Source organism: Labrus mixtus, chromosome 20, assembly GCF_963584025.1.
Source record: "Labrus mixtus chromosome 20, fLabMix1.1, whole genome shotgun sequence".
In the NCBI taxonomy this organism is placed as follows: domain Eukaryota; kingdom Metazoa; phylum Chordata; class Actinopteri; order Labriformes; family Labridae; genus Labrus; species Labrus mixtus.
The window spans coordinates 9,409,962-9,423,831 of NC_083631.1; the positions used below are offsets into that span (position 1 = coordinate 9,409,962).

Below are 13,870 nucleotides of genomic sequence, written 5' to 3' on the forward strand. Positions count from 1 at the left end.
ACAGGATATTTAGACATACACACGGACGAGCTTGGTTTGGGAAACGTGCACGTCGTGTGCACGAGATTGTTGTTCACTTGCCTTTTAATGCAAATTATTTACATGCATTTAAATATAAGAGAATCCTTTGTTGATATTCAGCTGCAACACGAGAGAGCACGTTGGAAAAACACAGACTCAAAAATAATACATATAAATAAATAAAAGTCAGAGATAGGGGTTTTTAACTTTAATGACACGTAAACTATTTGTGTAGTAAGTTTACACACACACACACACACACACACACACACACACATCACGAGCTAGTAATCAATTTAAAAATCCTTTTAGTAGAATTCCTTAAAGTGAAGTTACATCATTTGAATGAGTTGTTTAATTTTGTATGTAAATATTAATTGCAGACAGACTCCTACTTGTTTTGTCAAATTAACGTACATATTCATTTTAATCTCGTTCTCTAAACCTGGTGTTTATTTCGATGATAGTTTGCAGCCAGTTGTCGTGTAAGAATAGATGCATAGAATAATGGTGTTTATCATTTTAATTATATGTGGAATGCAGTTTTGTGTTTAATGCATTTGAATGGAAACATTACCTGTAGCTCTGACAGCTGCTTGTGGTTTAAACTGGGGTCCATATAGGCGAGCTGCTCGGATTTGACCTGGTTTTCAAACATGTTTATAGAATCCGTGATATATCATTATTCATGCCTGTGACCTTTGGCACAGATACGAGGTCAGCCTCCATGTTCCGCCATTACGGGCCACACACGTGCTTTTTACACTTTAACACACAAAAGTGAGCGTGAATTTCGCCCTTTTGATATATTTTTGGCCTTAAATAAATTCTAACATGTTGTTGAGGTGATTAATTACGTCATTTTACGTGATTGTGGCCACGTATTCAAATTAAAGCAGATTCTGGTTGCGCCACATTTCGCCATATGAACAAACGAAGAAGACATTTTGGATTTTAAAACCTCAGCTGTGTTTATTTGTTAGTGTAGATGGGTGGAAAGACTAAAAACAGTTCATTAAAGATGTTAATGTTTGTAAATCTGCTCAAACGGGTCACTCGCCATACTGTTTTAAAATGTGTCAACATGGCGGCACCGGGCCGTGGTGGCTTCCCTCTCTCCGGATGACGGTTAATTATTGAGTGTTTTCGTGGCCCCCAACGTCTCTGATGTAACCTTCGTGACAAAGGTGATTTGTGGGGGGGAGCAAAGGGGGGCACCGTGGGTTGAGCTGAGGCCCTCCGTGGCTCCTCTGCACGTGGAGCACCCACGAAGCTCTCCACGTCAGGCTGTGAGGGCAAAATGGCGACGCTGGGAACAGGCGGAGGGATTTTTTTTTTTAACACCGTGTGTAGTTCCGGGTCTCCTCAACGGCCTACTTTACCCGTTCACAGCTAAACTGGCTTTGATTAATTGCTCAAATACATCGTTATGATGATAAATTATACTGACGTGGGTTTTAAATAAGTAGAGACCATTTTTTATTGACATTTCTTAAAATGGCCGTTATATGTTGAAACAGCGGGAGCCAAATTATTCATATTACGTCTCAAATTAATCCGCGTGAATTGAAATTTTCACATATTCTACCTGTCGTTTGTTTTGGTGTAAAAATAGACAAAACTTTAAAGTAAGGGTTTAAATTACTATTATTGAATAAAAATTGCTAGGTATTATTGTTGGGCGTTAATTTGAGTGTTGGGGCCTTGTAACGTCGTTCTCTTTATTGATAAATTACGTATTTTAATGTTGACATGTTTTTAATGAAACTTTTCAAACAGCTGCTCCTGCTTGGTGTCATTAGTGTGGATTTAGTGTTATTTTGCTATAAACACTTTGACTTGTAGTAGAAAGTTGCTCTGTGTAGTTTGAGTGTCGACATGGAGCCTCTGTGGAGGTGTGTGTGTGTGTGTGTGTGTGTGTGTGTGTTTGCGTGGGAGGGAGGGGCGCTAGGAACAAACCCTTTATGTGAGGGGGGAGGGGGCCCACTCCTGTAAGGGAACCTCTATGGTTATATTCCTTTCTTTTTATTCTATAAGTGTTTATGCTAAAGCCCTGTATAGGCTGCAGGGGGGCGCCGCCCAGGGACGCCCCTGACCCCCTGACCACGTCCACTGTGAGTGTGCGAGTGTGTCTGGATTAAAAGTGAGCGCTGTGAGATGGAGACTGAAGGGTTTTAAATGACAGAGACAGTCGTAATTTTCATCATGAAGTTGACTGAAATGTGTGTCAGGCTGAGGTCAGCAGGAGTGGTCGAGGTGGGGAGGGGAGAGCGGGGGCTGGAGGGTGTGTGTGGTTGTGTGAGAGGAGGAGGGGGGTCACTGAGAGGGAACAAGCCCTCCTCTCTGGAGAGAAAAATGTATAGAATTCCTGCAGAGAGCGAGAGTGAAGAAAACGTACAACAGCTACAGAAAAGCTCTGAAGGCGTCCTCGTGCTCGAAGTGTAAACGACAGAAAGGCGTCTGCACAGCGTCCGCGTGAAGCGTGCACAAAGATTTTTTATTTAATGCCAACATGTGGAATTTTCCCCCTCGTCTGAAAAATCTCATTTTGTTGCAGCTCTTGTTGAAAAAAACTTGGTTTGAGTGGATGTTTGAAATCACTGCTTTATCTTTAATAAAAACCAAAAATTCTCAAAGCAGCAAAAATAATAAATAAATCCAAACGTGTTAAAAATGTTTCACACCCGATGAGAGTCAGTTAAATATTTCTAAAGCTTGTACTTAATTTACAGAGTTTAATCAGCCCTCTTTGAGTTTGTGTGTATTTACAACCTGTGATGTTTCAGTTAGCATGCTAACCCTCTGTGCTCTTGGTGTGTGTGTGTGTGTGTGTGTGTGTGTGTGTGTGTGTGTGTGTGTGGGTGTGGGTGTGTGTGGGTGTGTGGTTGCTGAGAAGCTGCACTGTGAACATTATTGTACACGAGCGTTGAGAGGTTAACGATGGCGCTCTAGAGATTAAAAACCTGCAGATTATTCTCCAAAGCAAGCCTCTGATGGTCACATTACGTCTGCTGCCCTCATGGTCATGGCGCCCCCCCCCCCCCATGTGAACGAGGTCTGGATCTTAACTTACCCGGTTAAATAAATAAATAAATACCTGAAGATGTCTGTCTTGAAGAGGTCACTGTGTGGGAACCAAAACAAAAGGAGCCTTTTTCACCTCGTATAAACGTTATGTAATTTATGAAACATGCAAAACTTCAAGCTGTGATTCACTTCAACCTGCAAACGTTTCTCCATCGTTGTTTTCTTTATTTAGAAGCTCAGAGGAGGTCGTCGGTGTGAGCGACAGTTTGTGTGTTAAAACGACTTCAGCTGAACGTGTGCAGCGTTTGACCACGTACATGTCGTGTCGTCATCACAGATCAAACGATATCGCTGCAACAAAGATAGAAGTCCTGCCAACACGGTATCGGGTCATGTCTTGTTTTTGACCTCCACACAGACTCCTGCACACTCGCTTAATGTTTTTGTGCTTTCGTGTCATTTAGACGGCGCTCTCTTTCGCTCTCCCTTGCGGTCGCTTTTTGTCTGATTTAAATATTTCTTTGGGGGCTGTTCTGCCTTTATTGGAATTGGACGGCTGAAAAGAGACAGGAAACGATTGGAGGAGAGAGAGGGGGGGTGGCGTGCAGCAAAGGGCCGAGGTCAGATTTGAACCGTGAGGCGTGCGACATAACCGCTAGGCAGACGGCGTCATCCAGGTATAGCACTCGTGAACGACTGATAAAATAATTGACGGTTTACAGACGTGTTGCTCAGTTTGTTTGATGGAGACGTTTTCAGTTCTGACTCAAAGGGAGGAGTTATAGAGCGTGATGGACACGGGCAGGGATGACCGCCTGTGGCGCTCTGTGGTGCATCGTGTGTCTGACAAACACGGGGTATCGAACATTTTGAAAATCTTTGATATGTGAGGCAAGAGTTCAGCGCGTCCAGAGTTTCATTACCACAAAGACTAAAACAGAAAACAGTCGTTACACGTTGCTGCAGATTTCATCGTCATGCAGAAAACGTTCCAAATGATAAAAGTTGTGGTTAGTTTGTGCACCCCATTTATGGAGTCTGTAGTCCTCCAGGCGGGGGATCCGGGTATAAATCTGACCTGCACATCATCCCCCTCCTCCGACTGCACTGTCTCTCCAATGAAGGCAGAAAAATCCCCCAAAATAAATCTTAAAAACAAAAGAAGTACTTTACTGCTGCAGCCATGTTTGTTTCTTACATTAAATACAAAGTCTCATTTAGCCAGCTAGGCTCCTCTAGTCCTCAGGGTGGGTTTAGTATTTATTTTTGTGCCATCGGTTCCTCCGGTCGGGCCTCTCCGGTCTCTGGTGAGCACACAGACCCTCCAGCCTCCGTCTGTCGTCTTCATCTGGAGCAGGAGCTCATGAATATCCCTCCAGACTTCATTCAAAAAACGTGTGATTTTAGACACAAGAATCAAAGACGGATTCGACCATTTCTCATCTTCAAACTGAAGAAGAATGGCGTTGGTGTTCGGCGGTCCTCGCTCGTCTTATGCAACCTCTCGTGTGTTAATCCTTGTGTGTTCTAGTTAACGTTCGCCGCTCGCTCACACATTAAACATGTTTAATTTAAAGAAATACTGAGCGGCTCTGAGGAGCTGATTGTCACTGCATGCATGACTCTGTGTGTGTGTGTGTGTGTGTGTGTGTGTGTGTGTGTGTGTGTGTGTGTGTGTGTGTGTGTGTGTGTGTGTGTGTGTGTGTGTGTGTGTGTGTGTGTGTGTGTGTGTGTGTGTGTGTGTGTGTGTGTGTGTGTGTGTGTGTGTGTGTGTGTGTGTGTGTGTGTGTGTGTGTGTGTGAGAATCCTCCTCTTCTCATTGGCCGTCTCTCCTCACAGCGTGGACAGATGTCTTCACATCAGGCCGTCACTTTCATGAAGACACGGATTATAAACACTCGGCTGCGTCACTGTGCAGCTCTGTCGCTCTGAACTCATTTTCTGGAGTTAGAAATGTGCAGGGACGGGGGATGGCCTAGTGGTCGTGTCACGCTCCCCACGTGCAGAGGCTAGGGTCCTCATTGTGGGTTTGGGTCCGGCCTCGGCCCTCTGCTGCATGTCGCTCTCCTCTCCTCCCAGCGTTTCCTGTCTCTCTTCAGCTGTCCTCTCTCATGAAGGCCCAAAAATCTAATTGCAGAAATGTGCAGGTAGAGAAACCAGTCTGTTGGTTCTGTGTGAACGCGGAGCTTTAAAATATCTTCTCCTGAAACATCGACCGCCATCACATCCCCGTCTGCAAATCCATCTTCAGTCTGGTTCTTATTCTCAGCCAGTGTGATGAAACGTTTGCAAATTAACCTTAAAAAGATTTTTTTTTTTAAAGGTGACATATTCTCCTTCTCTTCAATCAGTTTAAATAAGTCTCAGAGCTCCTCAAAACATGTGTGTGAAGTTTCTTGTTCTAAATCCACTCTGATCCTGTATTTGATCATGTCTATAAACCCCTCTATTTCAGCCCTGCTCAGAACAGGCTGTTTCTGTGTATGTACCTTTAAATATGTAAATGAGCTGTGCTTTTTACCTTGTCTGCACAAATCTGAAAACATCTAGATCGTTTCAGGAGTACTGCTCCTAAAATCCTCCTGATCTGGTTGTTCACACATGCACCTCACAGTGGGAGACTATTCTCTTCACTTTGTCTGGAGTGTCTAAAGTAAATGTGAAAATAGTTGCAGCTAAATAATTTCCAGAAATGCAGGACTAAAGTTTACAACAAAGTCTGAGAATGAGGCGCCAGAAGACGTCTTTCCCTTCATGGTCAACATGGCGGAGGTGTAGACGTCAGGATCAGTGATTCTGTGATCTTTAGTTTCCTGATACCTGATTGTGCTGTCAGGTGTTCAGATTTAAAGAAGAGCAGGTGACATGATAGGAACACATCATCGTTGTTCTGTCTGAGTTTCTACACATTTATTTACAAAGTGCATCGTCTGTAGTCACGGCAACCAATGACGTGTCTGGGAGCCTTCTGGTTCCTGCTTGTAGCTCGAGCAGTATCGACCAATCAGGCTTCAGCAGGCTTTGGATGATGAAGATGAACTTGATGCTGTGATCGATCAACTGAGGAGGATTAAACTTTTAGAATCTGAATTTTTTTTTTTTTAAATCAGGATGTGCCGCTAAAAATTCCTACTCGATGACTGTCAGGAAACTCTCCAAGTTAAACGTCAGACTTTACCCAGAGTTTCTCCTCCAGCCTCCTCGTATTTATTCTGCAGAAAGTCAGAGTGAGCTGATGTGAGAACGCAGCAGGATATAATCAGGAGAATTCACCTGGAGCCAGTGGGAGGGGGTGGTGACCTTTATTCCCTGTGATCGCTGCACGACCATAGACTGTCTGCACGCCACCTCTACCATCTCTGTGCTCTAATCAACCTGCTGCTGCATGTTTCCTGTTCTCCAGTATGTTCTTCTCCCCTCTTTAGTTCACATTGAGATTCTCTTCAACTACACGTAGCATTGATAGAAACGTCTTGTGTTGCACTCTGAGGTTCATGTGTGAACAACATTTTTCCAGAAACAGTCTTCATGTGAGAGCGGGAAACATCTGCATAAAATAGATCTCCTGTTAAAAACCTCTGGAACAAGAAACAATGATTGAATCTTGATCCTGACGAGCTCGGCTGATGTGAGCAGCAGCTCGGCCCGCAGCTCCTCTGGCGAGCAGAAGCGATAAAATAAGACTGAAATGTGTCGCGAGGCCGCCAAGCGCTAGAATCTCTGTCGGCGCTGTTGTTCCTCTGCTGTCGCCTTCTTATAAACGACTGAAAGTTATTCGTCTTTGCTGTTTGAACACGGGAGTGATGGCGGCTGAGTGCAGCTCGTCTTGAAGGGTGAAAATCAGTGCATGGACTGGTGGACTCACAGAAACTTGATCTTGTTTTGGGCTCTTCAGGGGGCATTAGTAAATCTGATCTCTGTTGGAGAAGAAGTCTGAGCTGCTGATGTCACAGTGTTGGTATCAGGTATGAATCAAACTGATGCTCCTGGTTTGCATGCTCGTTTCCTCCTGCTTCTCGTTTGGCGTGCGATGAGACGGCGGCTCTGATCCTGCTCGCTCGCTCTCGCTCTCTCTCTCTTCTTCTTCTTCTTCTGCTGTTAATTTCTGTTTCGTCATTCTCCTCCCTCATGGTCAAGGTTGTGTTTCTCGTGTTCTGCAGCCGTGCTCTTTAATTTGCATTTTTGCGCTGTGCAAAGTGTGTTGCACCTTTAAATGTTCAATGCATGTGTGGAGCTGTGGTTGTGTGTGTGTGTGCAGCAGCAGCAGGGAGAGAAAGACAGAGGGAGAGTCAGAGGAGAAGCACGCCATGGTTCATCTTCCTCGCCTCTCATGGCTGGTGAGGACGAGGAGGAGGAGGGGACAGTGGGCGGAGGGATCTAGGGGGGTGCGACCAATCGTCTGGCAGCGACACCTCTGTGCAGGGAGGGAGGGAGGCGGCCGCTGGGCGCAGACACGAGAGGAGGCGATGGGTCCTCCCCCTTCCTCCCTCCTCTCTCTGTTCATACTTTGATTCTCTCGTTGTTTTCTTCTCTCCCTCTCTGGTACAGTATGTCCATTTCTCTCTCCCCCCCGGTTCCCCCCCCCCCCCCAAGCCTGGCGTGTTGCCATGTTCTCTGCACCATTCCAGCGTTTGAGAGAGCGAGCCGACAGAAAGAGCGAGACAGAGAGATGAAGAGACAGAAACATGCATGTGTTTGAGATTTGACGTCAGACTTTCTGCAGAGCTCTTCTTCTTCTTCTTCTTTCTGTTTGTTCCTCTCTGATAAACTGAGAGCGGTCGTGGAAGCTACTTCTTTTTTTTTTTTTGCAGCCGGTTAAGTTTCAGTTCCAACAAAAGCTCTTTGTGTTTGTCGACGGAGGAGACGTGTCAGTGACTTAAAGAAAGTCTTCATGCGTCACCGTGGAGCTGCAGGTCGGCGTAATCCTTCAACAGGAAGCAGAAAAAACGTCCAACAGAAACATTTAAATGCACCAAACGTCCAGTTACTGCACGCAGGAAGAAGTCAATCAAAAGCAAAGAGACAGAAATCCAGTTTAGAGGTTTCTAGGTTCGTTTCTTTAAACCACTTTAGTGAGAAACTTTAAATTAAAGGGAGAGTTCGCTTTACTCTCTCTCTCTCTCCCTCTCTCAGCTCGACTCAAATATAAAGATGAACGTCAACATCTGCCTGACAAAGACAGAACGCTGCTTGTCTGTAGCGTGTCGGCGTCCTCCTCGCTCTGAGAAGTCTTTCCCGTCTAAAATATTGAAAGGCTCGTCGCCCGTCCTGGATAAAAGTAGTGTCACGTCATTTAAAAGCCCGCCGCTGTAAGAGAAGTTAAACGTTTATATATTATATAAGTATTTTTGAGTAACGAGGAGCGTTTATTAACTTCTTGTGTTTTTTAGTTTGAGTTCAAATTCAACGCCTGAGACGTTTTTACCTGAATCACAAACACATCAAAGTTTTATTCATTTAAACGTTTAAAGTCCAGAGAGGTCGTTCCTCAGAGACTTTCATCTCGTTGCGTCATGACTTTATTTTCGTTAATTTATGACTTTCTCGTAAACTAGGGAGAGATAATTGTTATCTTGTAAAATTTTGACTTTATTTACGTTAATTTGCGACTTTTTTCCCCCGTTAAGTACGCCTTTATTCTCATTAAATAACAAATTTATTCTCGTTAATCTACAATTTAACGACTTTTTTAGTTAATAACGGGATATCGTTCATTCAGGATTTAATTCTCGTTAATTTATTTTTAGTCTTCTTAGTTTACGACTTCAAGCTCCTTAATTAACGACTTTATTCCCGTGAAATTATGACTTTACTCCCAATCATTTATGTTTTTATTTTTATACATTTTTTACATTTTTAATAACAGTTTTTAATCTCTTAAAACTACGACTTTATTCTCGTTAATTTTACGAATTTCTTGTTCCTGTAAATAACGGGATCTTAATCTTGTTAGTTTTACGACTTTAATCTTGTTTTTTAACGTGATCTCTGTGTTTCATATTTTATATTTTTATATATTAATATTTATTTTTTTGACCTTTTGATAAATTATTTCTTGTCATTTAAAATATTTAAATTAAAATTTAAAAAAAAAAATTTAAACTCTATTTTCTGTTTCGTGTTTTTCAGTAACTGTCTCTAAATCATCAACTGAATGAATTTTTCTTCTGTGGTTTTGATTATATTCCGTAGTCTGATTCTCTGTTGTTATAAACTCAGACTGTTTGTCCGACCGCCATTTTTTAACCCTTCAAACCCGAGGCTGCTGGGAGATTTAAAATGCGTCACGTCTTTCAGAATCTTTGAAACCTAAAATTAAAATAAATAAAATCAATCAACGGGAATAAAATCTGAATGTTCATCAGAGTTTAAAATAAACAGAAATATCTCTCAGCGAGGTCGTCGGTTACCGTGGAGGCGTGGCGTGTCCGTTATGGCCGCTCACCAGAGTCACATTCAGAACGAGTCGATGCTCGTCGTTCTTAGCTCTCAGTCCGGCTGCTCAGAGAGACTTGCGTGTTTCTGTTTGAAGAGACGAGACTTCAGACTTGCCTTCGAGCAGACGGGGAGCGCCGACTGTCGGACGCTGCAGGGAGAAACGAATTAAAGAGAATTAATAAAAAAAAATAAAAAAAAAATGTTTTCGAGAAAGAGAAACTTTTTTTTTTCTTAAATAGTAGAAAACGTTTCCCTCGTCGTTAAGAATAATTTCGACTGTAGCATCTGGCAGGACTCCTGATGACATCATCCTGCAGAGGGTGAAAGATTTGAATCATTGTTGTTCTTGGTCTGGAGACTTTCTGAAGGTCTAACCGCTCTTGTCCCGGTCTCAGGTGGGGCGGACTCCAGATTTTAAATCCAGACCTCCACTGATTTTTTTTTCAAATTACTGAAAAGTAATTTACTCATTACTGAGATAAAAACAAAATCACACCTTTCTAAAAGAAGGAATCCTCCCCGGTGTTACGGTCTAAAGTGAGCGACACGCTGCTCATAAGATGATGAGTCTTCAGATATATTTATGGTCCTGGTCTTACTCGTCCTGCCTTGGTCCTGGTCTCGGTCTCAGAGCACCCTGGTCTCAGTTTGTGTGACAAACAGAAAAATGGAGTCATTAAAACTTTTAAAAACTTCTCGATCGACCCATGGTGCGTTTTCATTCTAACACGTTGATGTAGAAACGTCGGAGCAGAGAAATGACAACAGAGCGGGCGAGGAACGGAGGGAGGTCGGTTGAGATACAGAGAGGCTTTATGTAGGTGAAGGGGTAAGAGGGTACTGTCTCTTTAAGACATCCCCCCCCCCCCCCCACCTTCTCTCTCCTCCCCAACCGCCCATCTCTCTGATTGTTTCTTCTCTCTGGATCAAACCATCTGTCCTCTCTCTCTCTCTCTCTCGTTCACTAAAAATACATTTCACACACACACACATCTGGGGACACACACACACACACTGCGCTGCACGGACACACACACGTCTGAGCGATGAGCGGCAGGGAAAGAGAAGGAGAAAGAAAGGAAGAGGAGGAGAGATGGAGGGTTTGTCGGGGGGTTGGGGCCCCGGGGGCGGAGTCTGCATGTCGGACGGGGCCCCTCGTGTAGTGTATATATACGTGTGTGTGTGTGTGTGTGTGAGTGAACATGAAGCAGCAGTTGAAGGTGTTTTTTATTATTTTGTGAAAGTCGTCCGACTGTTTTTGAGTTTCTGTGAAGTGCAGAACGATGCAAACAGTCGTTTCTGAAGCCTCGACCGTCAAACTGATCGACCTTAATTCAACAAATCACGTGACTTTATTTCCACGACTTCACTCTCTGCAAGCGACCTCCTGCACACGCTCTCAGTGGCGTGAGGCAGACTTCTTGAAGCTCACCTGGCTGTGAAACTTTGAATTAGAGTTTTAGTTTAGTTTTTAATTTTATTATAGTGTCATACATCCATATGCCCAGCCCGCATGGTGCTTACATGACACCATAAATTAAAAACGTTCCCGGATCAGAGTGCACTAGGTAAGCTATATTCATTCTCAAGAAACAAAAAGAGAAAGCAAGAAGTCAAACTAATGAAACAGAATATCCTGTCTTCTTCTCCAAGCTTTTGAAACAAAATGATCAAGTTTAAACACATCAAACTTAAACAGCCATTCCAGTTTCCGCACATCTGTCCGCCCCAATATTTACTTCATGAAACAATAATTCTCTTAAATCATCAGAGTTTGTACAATGCAAAACAAAATGAAAACTCCAACTCACACATCTCACAAAGTCTGTGAGAATGTTTACTTTTTGGCTTTTTGTGCGTTAATGGTAGAGACAGGAGAGAGAGAGAGACGTGCAGGAGAGGAGCTACAGGTCGGATTCGAGCCCGCACCGTCCACCTCGAGCACTAAAGCATCTGTACGTCGAGCACTCCCAGGAGAGTTTTATTCTAGATATCTGTCGTTTGCACGAGAACATCCCTGAACCTCTCGTCCTGCAGGAGACGCCGTTTCCTGTTTGAACCTGAAATAAAAAGTGGACCAGCAGCCGAGACCGCCGTCATTTTAGTCGCACGCTCGCTGACGGTGCCGTTTCACTTTCATGGCGTGCAGCGTGAAATAGTGTTTTAGAACTCAAAATTGGTCTCGAGACCTTAAGAATCAAAAGCATTTTTACTCAGTCCTGTCTCGGCCTCAGACTGGGTGGACTCCAAATTTTAAATCAAGACCACCACTGACAGGTTTTGTTTCCACATCATCGCTGTGATAAGAAGGAAATGCCTCTTTTTAAAAACAACAAATAACTTCAATCACACCAAACTCTTTTTTTTCCTTCATTTTAAAAAACAGATTTTCTTTTTTAAATTTTGCAGAATTAAAATTTTTGATCCGTTCTGAAATTTAAATTATTTTGATCTTCTGTCTGTTTCCTTTTTATTTGTTTTTAATGACCTTTAACTCTTTACCTCCCCCACCGTGGACCTGTGTGTGTGTGTGTGTGTGTGTGTGTGTGTGTCGGAGAGGCAGAGGGGGCGGGGTGAGCTCGTTGCACCTTGGACCGACATTCTTGACATTTTTTCAGCTGTGATGAGAAGAGCGTGGAGATTAAGGAGCCTATAGAGGATCCAGGATTCTGATTGGCCTGGAGCTGTTCTATGCTGCGCTCTGATTGGCCGTGGGAGGAGTCTTGATAGTTGCTCTTTCGCATATAGAACTTCCTGCTCTGTCTTTTTCCCCGTTTCCTCTGCGAGTGTGTGATCTCTGTGTGTGTGTGTGTGTGTGATCTCTGTGTGTGTGTGTGTGTGTGAGCGAGTGTGTTAGTTTTTGTATTTTGATTTTCTAAAAGTTTTTTTTTTTTTGATGAAACATTTTTAAAAACATTTCCGGCACTTTAAACAATAATGAAGTTTATTTTCCTGCATGTGCTGAAACTTCGACGAGTTTAATTTTGACCTCGTGAGAATCATCGATGTAATTTTTTAAAGCAGATAAAATCCGTCTCTCTTTGACCTTCTGCAGATTGTTACACCTCTTTCTAACCGAACAAGAAATCATCTCTATTCTGTAAGAAGAAGAAAAAGAAGATTTACTTTATTAATCCCATGAGGGGAAATTCACTTTTACACTCTAATGTTGCACATACTACACACACACACATATGCACACACACACCTGTACTATTTTCAGAGTGAGGGGGGTGCCCAAAGCAAGCGCTCCTGAGCTGGTGGAGGGTGTCAGTGCCTTGCTCAGGAGCGCCTCCGCACTGGTTCCCAACCCGGGTCCTACAGACCGAGCTGCTGTGGTAAAAAAAACCAACAAACTTTTGATAGATTGACTTTCTTTCTTTGTCGTGTTCCCGTGATATGAGGATGACGTTGCAGACACTCTCTGCACTCGATGTCAGAGGTTTTTCTGACCTGATGCACGATGAATCTGTTCAAACGTCTTCGGTTTTTACTTTGTGAAGGTGAAGTCTGTAAACCAAGAATGTAAAAGAACGTCCAGAGAGTTTAAGTTCATGCAAAAACATTTTCAAGAGAGACGGTTCCTCATGCAGACAACTTCTTGAGAAACTGTGTGTGTGTGTGTGTGTTTGTGTGTGTGTGCACAGGAGGAGAGACTCTGAGCATCAGGTGATAAATCGTTATAGTAAGTTTGAGTCAATGTTTTATTTTTAGACACGGACATTTTATTTTTTCCATCGTAAATGAACATGAAGTGTTTCTGATGACTCACGGCCGTGTGTGTGTGTGTGTGTGTGTGTGTGTGTGTGTGTGTGTGTGTGTGTGTGTGTGTGTGTGTGTGTGTGTGTGTGTGTGTGTGTGTGTGTGTGTGTGTGTGTGTGTGTGTGTGTGTGTGTGTGTGTGTGTGTGTGTGTGTGTGTGTGTGTGTGTGTGTGTGTGTGTGTGTGTGTGTGTGTGTGTGTGTGTGTGTGTGTGTGTGTGTGTGTGTGTGTGTGTGTGTGTGTGTGTGTGTGTGTGTGTGTGTGTCACTGCTGAGAGTCTGCAGCAGCACGAGGTGCGTCAGCTGCACGAGAGGAAGATCTGATTTGACGTCGTCTGAAAGAAGAATCTGTGTTGTGTTTTTATATCACCTCAGATTTCACCTGATTGATCTGCTCGCCGATTGTTTAAAAAGGTCAAAGTTCACAAACACTTCAGTCCTGGTGATTACAGTTTACACGAGAACGATCAGCTGGAAACTTTTGTTTTTCTTTTCAAAAAAAGTTCTGCGTTAAGACGACAACATTTTGATAACACGTCTCTGCAAAGATGACTACAAACGCTGTAGTACACACGCCGAGCCACTAGTTGGCGATGTGACTTTGTAATGAGACAACATGCGCAT

The 13,870-nt window shown here is 43.4% G+C and overlaps 1 protein-coding gene and 1 long non-coding RNA gene across 3 annotated transcripts in view; one reads left to right on the plus strand and one right to left on the minus strand.

The window, feature by feature from the left end:
• Positions 1 to 13,870, minus strand: part of LOC132953976 (uncharacterized) — a 199,845-nt gene that overhangs the window by 120,116 nt on the left and 65,859 nt on the right. The gene's annotated exons all lie outside the window — the stretch shown is intronic.
• Positions 1 to 13,870, plus strand: part of igf2bp1 (insulin-like growth factor 2 mRNA binding protein 1) — a 44,641-nt gene that overhangs the window by 2,149 nt on the left and 28,622 nt on the right. The window lies entirely within an intron of this gene.